Here is a 9,628-nt window from a genome sequence, read left to right on the forward strand (position 1 = left end):
ATCCTGCCTCAAAGCCATGATCCAATGGTAGATGCTAATAAAACTTTATCAATTAACATTTTAATTTTTGAACGGCTTAAATATTACTAGTTAAAAAACAGTAATTATCAGAAATACAAAAAGATCATTGTATTGTGTTTACAAGAAATCTACTTCAAATGGAAAGCCATAAATAAGATAAAATTAAATGGATGATAAAGACATATGTACTAATCAAAAGAAAGCTGGTAATGAAAAGATAAGTGGTTGTTAGAGGCTCAGTGAGAAGTGGATTGCAGGATGTGTTGTGTTTAGTGCTATAAAACTATTCTGTATGATACTATAAAGATGGACTCATGACATCATATAGTTGTCAAAAACCATAGGGCTGTACAACACAAAACGTGAACTCTAATATTAATTATGAACTTTAGTTAATAATGATAAAATAATATTAATTCATCAATTACATAAAATGGACCAAGAAATATAAGATGTTAATAATAATAAGAGAATCGGTATATATGCTCATTGTACTTTCAGCCCATATTTTCTGTAGGCCTGAATCTTGTCAAAAAATAAAGGCAATTATGAAAAGAAAGAAAGCTAGAAAGCCCTAGTAGTACCAACAAAGTAACTTCTGAACTTGGAAACTGATCAGGGATAGAGAAGACCATAATAAAGGGTCAATATTCCAAGAAGACACAACCATAAACATGTATGCACCTAACAACAGAAAATTCCATTACATGAAACAAGCACTGAAAAAAATCTGAAAAGACAAGTCGACAAACACACTGTAAGACTCAACATTTCAATATACATCTTAGTAGTTGAAAGAATAAGCAGGTAGAATAAGTAACGAAATAAATAATATCAACAGCACTAGAAAAAAGTATGATTAACCTGACATTTATGGAATTCTCCATCTATCATCTACAGAGCATTCACTAAGATACAGTGCATTATAAATCATAAAATATATCATAAAACATTTTAAAGATAGAAATCTATAAAGTATGTACTTAGATCACAGTAGTATTAAACTACCCATCAAAAAACAAATGGTATCTGAAAACTTATGGAATATTCACAAATTAAGCAAAATATTTCTACATAATATAGGGGATAAAGAAGTCCATGGTAAAATTAGAAATATTTTGAACAGCATATGGATAAAAATATAACTTTTAATTTTAAGGATACAGTGGAAGAATTGTTTAAAAGAAAACATATGGCATTGAATGCATATATTAGAATAAAAATTTATCTTAAAATCAATAAAGTAAGTTTTGAAGTTTGGAATCTATAGAGAAATTATGTCAATAGCAAGCAGAACAAAGAATTTAATAGAAGTTAGAACAGAAACAAACAGAATTGAGAACAGGAAAGCAATACTGAAGACCTACTGGGATTTATGCTAGGTGTGAAAGTCTGGTTTAATATTAGAAAATCAATTAATGTATACACTACATCAAAAGCAAAAACATATACTGATGTAAATTGATGCAGGAAAACAGCTGACAAAAGTCAACACATATTTGGGATGAAAAAAATTTCTGCAAACTATGATTAGAGAACTACCTTAACTTGACAAAGAACATTCACAATAGCAAAACGAAAGTGGATGATGAACGTAATTGACAGCAAATTGTTTAAAATTGTGAAATGTAAATACACACACACACATATATACAAATGTTTAGTTTTGTTTGCTTGGTTGTTTTTACCACACACACACAAATACCCTATAGCTAATACCATACTTAATGGTGAGAAACTGGACACTTTTCCCCTAAGAATGTCTTCTCATTATCATTATTTAATATCGTACTTACTTCCTAACATGTACAATCAGATACAAAAATAAAATTAAATACACACATATCGGAAAAGAAGAAATAAAAATATATCTATTCACACATGAGTTGATGGTCTAGCAGAAAAATTCTAAAGCATCAACAACAACAGAAAAACCTGGAACCAGTAAGTCAGTACAGCAATGTCAAAGGGTGCAATGTGCATACAAAAAAGTCAACTGTTTTCCTACCAATAATGAATTTTATATTAAATTTTATATTTAAAAAACAAACTAACGACAACAAAAACTATTTGCAATAAAGTAAAAACAATAATAAATGTATAGGCACAAAGCTAACAAAATGTGAACATTTATGTGGAAAGTTACATTTTTGATGGAAAGAAACCAGAGAAAATCTAAATAACTGGTACAATATTCTATGTTTACAGATTATTCACATCTGAATCTCTGGAACCTATGAGCACCAGAACTTCTAATAATTATAATTAGTATCTGTTTTCTAATGGCTACTGATAATGATTTTGAACCTTATATAACAAAAAACATTTTTCAGATGTGAATAAAATAAGACTCTTGAGATGTGGTGTTTCTCCAAGATTAACCAAACCAAAAACCCACTACTGTAGAGTAGGACAGAGTAAAACTACCCAATAGGTTTTCCTTGCCTGCAAATCTTTACCTAAGCACGCTGTCACATCTTTCTCCCCTGAGGCATCTGGTGGGTTCAAACTATCAACCTTTGGGTTAGTCGCTGAGTGCTTAGCTACTGTGTATCTGAGGCTCCTTCTTAAATGTTGTTGTTGTTGTGAAGTGCCATCAAGTCGGTTCTGACCCATAGTGACCCTGTATAGGGTTTCCAAGAAGCAGCTGGTGAGCTTGAGCCACCGACCTTGTAGTTCAAATGGCTTTGCAGTCTAGTGCATTAACCCACAGCACCACATCAGGAGAGTTAATGAGGTGACCCAAAAACATAATTATGTAGTCAAGACATGCTTGACTACAGAGAGGAAATGCATTGTGATAATAAAAATAGCTATAGGAGTGATGAACTGTAAAGATGGAAGAAGGGACCATATCAGATAGTATATCTCTTAACATAATATACCAAATTGGCTTATGAAAGAATAAACACTATATGTTAGTGCATGTAAAAAAATAATACAGCAGAAATATTGACACATACGTGGATCAAAATTCTCAGAATATTGGGAATAGAAGAGTATCACCAAACTTGATTAGGACCATATCCAAAAATCTATATACAGAATAATTATTTAAATTTGAACACCAAAGATCAAAGAGTCAACAACTGTTCAACATGGTTCTAAATATCCTAACAAACACTGTAAGATTATTAAAATTTAGGTGATATCAATAATTAAAAAGAACATACAAGTTTTATAATTTACTGAAACAATGATCATTTGGAGTCCTGGTGTGGCACTACAGAATAAATACTGGATTACTAACCACAACCCCATACACACACACTCCTTGGAAATCTTATACAGTGTCGCTAAGAGTTGGACCAACTGTATGGCACTTAACAACAACATGATCATTTATGTGGAATGTGTGAGATTTTATAAGAGAGTTCAACAAATTTGTCAGACATGTATTCAGCTTCAAAAAATCATTGTCAGTAACCATGAGAAAGTAGATACCAATTACAATTATTAGGAGTCCTGGTGTGGCACTGTAGGATAAGCACTAGACAGAAAGGTCAGTTCGAACTCCAAGTTCAGCAGTTCAAACCCACCAGGTACTCTCCAGAAACTCTTTACAGGATCACTATGAGTAGGAAACCATTTGACAACCTTTAGCAACAAAAAATGATAAATCATAATTATAAAAACATAAACTAATAATAAACATAAAGAATTTGTGACATATTTATGAATACATATTTTATATTACTAAAAATCACATGAAAATGTGAGTTAAAAAATATGAGAAGGCACTCCCCAAGTTTAATTTGACCATACTAAGAAGCTATATTAACCATACAAAGAATTTTGACTGTGTGGACTATGGCAAACTATGGGTAACATTATGAAGAATAGGTATTCCAGAACACTTAATTGTGCTCATTGAGGAAGCTGTACAGAGACCAAGAGCCAGTTACTAGAATAGAACAAGGGAATACTGACTGGCTTAAAATCAGGAAAGGTGGGTTCCAGGATTATATCCCTTCACCATACTTATTCAATTTGTATACTGAACAAATAATCACTGCCTTCAGTATGGATTGCCCTTCAATGTAAAGAAAACAAAAATATTCACAATTGGACCAATAAATAACATATGATAAATGCAGAAAAGATCGACATTTTCAGATTTCATTTTGCTTACATCCACTATCAACACTCATGAAAGTAGCAGCCAAGAAAACAAATGATAGATTGTGTTAGGAAAACCTGTTGCACAAGACTTCTTTAAAATGTTAAAGAGTAAATATATTACTTTGAGGAATAAGGAGCTCCAGACTGAAGCCATGGTATTTTCAATTGTCTCATATGCATGTGAAAGTTGGACAATAAATAAGGACCACCACAGAAGAATCAATACATTTGAACTGTGGTGTTGGGTAAGTATAGAAAATGTATTAGACTACAAGAACAAACAAATACATGTTGGAACACATATATCCAAAGTGCTCCTTACAAGAAGCATAAATGGTGAGACTTCATATCTCATACTTTAGACATGTTATCAGGAGGAAGAAGGGCATTGTTCTGGGTGAAGGAGAGGGTCAGCAAAAAAAAAAAAAATGGGTGACCACAAAAGAAATGGACTGACACAGTAGCAAAAGCAGTGGTCTCAAGCTTAACAACAATTTTGAGGATAGCACAGGACTGGGCAATGTGTTGTTCTGTTGTGCATAGGATTGTTATGAATCAGAACTGACTCGATGGTACCTAACAACAACAGCAACAACAAGAAGCCATGGACATTGAAACAAAATAATTAAACAAAATAAATGATCCCATGTGGAATTATGTAGAAAAAAGTACAAATCCAAAGGAACAAAATAGACACATTACCATATACCAGTATTCAGATCTTACTTTATATCTAGAAAATGTTAGCTATAATAAACAGACTCTACTCAAATAATGAGAGAAGATTGAGGAAAAAAGAGTAATGAGAAATGGACATATTATTTGGAGAAAATATTAAATTAAACATAATATTAAAAATTAACAAAAAATAATCTTACCCAGTAAAATAGGCTTCTTGCAAAGCCTTTGTAGTGCATAGGACTTTAGGCGTAATCCTGAGCCCCATCCACAACCTCTGAGGTGGGACATTCCCACTTGAAATGACAAGCAGACCAGCCTGGAGTAGCTAAAGAAACAGAAGATACTTCTTGAAAGAAAAATCAGCAGGAAAAATAAAAATAAAAAAAATAAAAACATCAATCTGATTGACTACTACAAGGACAAGCAAGTTGTTCACCAGAAAGCCATCAATGCAACAATCAAGTCCCTTCAGGTCAATCCCCCCTCCAAGACTGAAACCCAAAGGGATCACACAAGCAGCCATATTAGCTTGCTGGTGACCATGTTGGTCTACTGGTGAGTTAAAGAAGGAAAGGTAGCAATGAAAATATGGGCTGAGTTCAACCATGTTCCATAGAACCCTGTTGACCTGGAGATGAGAGAGATAAGAGGACGGACTGGTTGGTCAGAAGTATGGTGAGACCTGGGGACTCCTGAGCCCATGGACAAGCACATAGCCATGGAGGGCTAGAGCTATGAGTGAATTGTCCAACTTATATGAAGTGAGGTGAGACACAAAAGAATGCCCAATCTGTCAGATAGTACCCATTTGACCTAGCTTTGATGGCCTGATGATCAAAACTTGACTAGAAGAAAAAGAAAAAAAAAAAATTGATAATGGATACAAGTGTAATTACAACAATTTCATGAACTTGACCTATACTTATGTATATAGTAGCTTAAATACCAATTGAGAGGAAAGAAATCTTCATCCTATCTCCTCTGTACACAGGGTTGATAGGGACGGGCAACGTAGACACTGGCTATCTAAAATTGCGGGGGGTGGCGGGGGCGGCAAGTTATAAAGACTGGTGTGGTGCTGTGGGCTAATGCATCAGACTGCAAAGTTGTTTGAACTGCAATGTCAGTGGTTCAAGCTCACCAGCTGCTCCTAGCAAACCCTATACAGGGTTTATATGGACTGGAATCGAGTCGATTCCAACCCATATAAACAACAACAACAACAATATAAAGACACAAAGTGACTGGCTAAAAAGTTTTCAAGAGGGAGTTTAATTTCAGACTGTGTGGGGGAAGATAGAATCCCCAATGAATAGCTTTCATCGTGTCTAGCTGGGTCTGATGAAAGGAGATGGGGATAAGATTCTTATGATTCAATAGTGAGTAATTGTTATCATGATGAATTGCAATGGTCACAACTGTAAATGTAGCAATTTTGTAACAAAAAGCAGGGAGTCGTTAATCTTACATTCTGGGAACAGAAGACTCTAGGACCATCAAGGGAGACAAGCATGAGTGGAATGTGGGACCCTACCCTGAGAAGCAGCGACTCCAGAGATGGAGGCAGAGATGGGGACATGGAGAGATAGGTTAGCTGAGGAATCTAGACTCATGGAAAGAGAAAGGCTGTGTACTGGCGGCAGGAGGCAGCCTTACAGAATGTGCCCTTTGGTTACTTAAATGATTACATATTCCTGAGAGTTTTGTGTACATCCAAAAAAAGAAGAAGCAAATGCTGTTGAATGATGATGGGTGGAGGGGACTGTAATCATTTCAATGAAATGAAATATGATAGCAAGAGTGTAAAACCAATGTTTTCCCTTGTAAACTATCACTCAATTCACAATAAAAACTTTTAAAACAGCAAATTATTTGCCAGCACATAAGTGACAATAATTGCTTTTTTGTATTGCATGCCTTTGATATAAGGCAATGCCCCTAAATGTTTTTTTAATAATAACAAAAAAATGAACTGTAACATAGAAATAGATATGTTTTCTATAACAAAGGCATATTCATCACAGAGACTTAAAATGTTTGAAGTCAACAAATAGTATATTACAGTGACTTCTAAATTTTAATTTTCATATAAAATACTTGTGAATTTTGTTAAAATGTAGATTCTAAGCCAGTAGGTCTGGTGTGATGCCCAAGACTCTGAGTTACTAACAAGCTCCCAAGTACTGTGGATGCTGCCATACTTTGAGGAGCAAGAATATGGGAAAGTATTAATAACTGTGTGTGGTGGCTTTTAACTGTGTCAAATGAGCCAACCTGGAACCTTTTCCAGAAATCCCTTATCTGCTTGGTTCTGGGTAACAGTTGACAAGACAAGACAAGACAAGACAAGACAAGACAAGACAAGACAAGACCAAGTCTCAATTGAGATTCTAACTTTATATGAAGAGGAAAAAAACCCTTGGATAAGCAAAGCATTTCTTAAAAAGAAGAACTAAGTAGGAGGTCTCTCACTCCCTGATTTCAAAAAGTACTACTTAATGAAGGTGGTCAAAACAGCCTGGTACTGGTAAAATGGAAATTACATAGATGAATGGGACAAAATTGAGAACCAGAGGTAAATTCATCCACATACAGTCAACTGATCTTTGGCAAAGGACCAAAACACATTAAATGGAGAAGAGAGAACCTCTTCAACAAATGGTGCTGGCAAACCTGGAAACCATTTACGTAAGAATGAAACAAGACCCATATCTCATACCACATACAAAAACAAACTCAACATGGATTAAAGACCTAAGCTTAAAACCTAGAACTATAAAGTTCATCAATGTAAAACTAGGGACAAACTTACACTGTCAAACATTATAAACAACAAAACAAAAACTCAAGCAGTAGAAGACAAAAGAGGTGACTGGGACTTCCTAAATATTAGAAACTTATAGGCATCAAGTAGTGAGGCTGGCCCAGGATTAGGCAGTGTTTCATTCTGCTGTGCATAGGGTCGTTGTGAGTCAGTACCGACTCGATGGCACCTAACAACAACAACATATACATCAAAAGATTTCACCAAAGAGTAAAAAGGGAGCCCACAGACTGGGAAAAAAAAAATTGTCAATTACATATCACACAAGAGACTAATGTAAAATTTATAGAAAGCTACAATATCTACCCAAGAAAAAGACCAACAACCCAATTAAAAAATTGACACAAGACATGAACAGACACTTTACCAAGGAACACACTCAGGCAGCCAACAAATATATGAAGAAATGTTTGTGGTCATTAACGATTGTTGTTGTTAGGTGCCATCGAGTCAATACATACTCATAGTGACCCTATGCACAACAAAACGAAATACTGCCCGATCCTGGGCCAACCTCACAATTGAGCCCATTGATGCTGCCACTTTGCCAATCCATCTCACTGGGGGTCTTCCTCTTTTTCTCTGACCCTCCACTTTACCAAACATGATACCCTTCTCCAGCGACTGGTCCCTGTTGACAATATGTCCGAAATATGAGAGATGAAGTTTGGCCATTAGAGAGACGCAAGTCAAAACAACAATGAGATATCATCTCATACCAGCATTAACAGTGAAATTAAACACACACACACACACAACAACAACAACAAATGGTGGAGAGGGTGTGGAATGACTGGGACATTCCTAAATTGCTGGTGGGACTGCAAAACAGTTCAATCACTACAGAAAATGGTATGGCACTTCCTCAGAAAGTTGGAAATAGAAATATCCCTCTACTTGGTATATGTCCATAAGAAATATGAGTCAGAACATGAATAGATATATGCACAGCAATGTTCACTGCAGCACTATTCATGATAACAAAAAGATGGAGACAGCCTAAGTTCCCATCACTGGAAGAATGGATAATCACAATAGAATGGTATGCAACCTTGAAGAATAACGATGAATCTGCAAAACACCTCATAATATGGATGAAACTCAAAGACAGTATGCTTAGTGAAATTGGTGTTGGTAGTGATGTGCCGTGGAGTCAGTTCCCTCCCATAGCGACCCTGTACAGAGTTTTTGAGGCTATAAATCTTTATGGAAGCAGAAAGCCTCATCTTTCTCCCATGAGACAGCTGGTAGATTTGAACTTCAGCCGCCTCACCTCACACTCAACAAGAAGGTAGCACTGGGTTCGCTACCGTCCCCCAACCTCCTGCCTTCAAGCCTTGGCGTGACAGAAAAGCTGAGACAGTGGCAGCGGCACGGGGCCTGAATTAGGGTTTGATCAGAGAAGCTGAACCCCTATGTAAGGGGTTTATTATAGGTTCTAAACCATATGCAACCTTGAGAGCTAGTTGAGCATTCTGATTAAGTCTGTTGATCCTATTTTGGGTACTAGAATTGAGGTCAACTGGGCCAAAGGTCAGGAAAAGCAGATGAACAAAAAGTTTAAGAAATCAAGGATAAATTGGAATGCATACAGACAAGCTGGAACATGCAGGAATGAATATTAGCCATTCTGTCTGTGGTTATGATGTGGAGACACTTCACAGCAAAACTAAATATGACCCTGGACCATGGGGTCTGAGAGGCTGAGGGAAGAGACACATGGAGAACAACCAGACCTGGAGTTCCACCACTGCATTCTAACAAGAACACTCGTCTTCGTTTGAAACTTTTTGTTGTGAATTGGGTAAAGGTTTATAGACAAGATCATCAACTCTACCTTCAGAAAACTATACACCTCATTCATCTCAATGATTACAGTCTTATCCTCAACAACAATTATCCTGCTTCCTCCCTATGGCTCCCTACTTACATCTTATATCTTGCAAATGAACAAGGCAAAAATATTATATGTACAGTTAT

The sequence above is a fragment of the Chrysochloris asiatica genome, unplaced genomic scaffold (genome assembly GCF_000296735.1).
Source record: "Chrysochloris asiatica unplaced genomic scaffold, ChrAsi1.0 scaffold00150, whole genome shotgun sequence".
NCBI lineage: Eukaryota > Metazoa > Chordata > Mammalia > Afrosoricida > Chrysochloridae > Chrysochloris > Chrysochloris asiatica.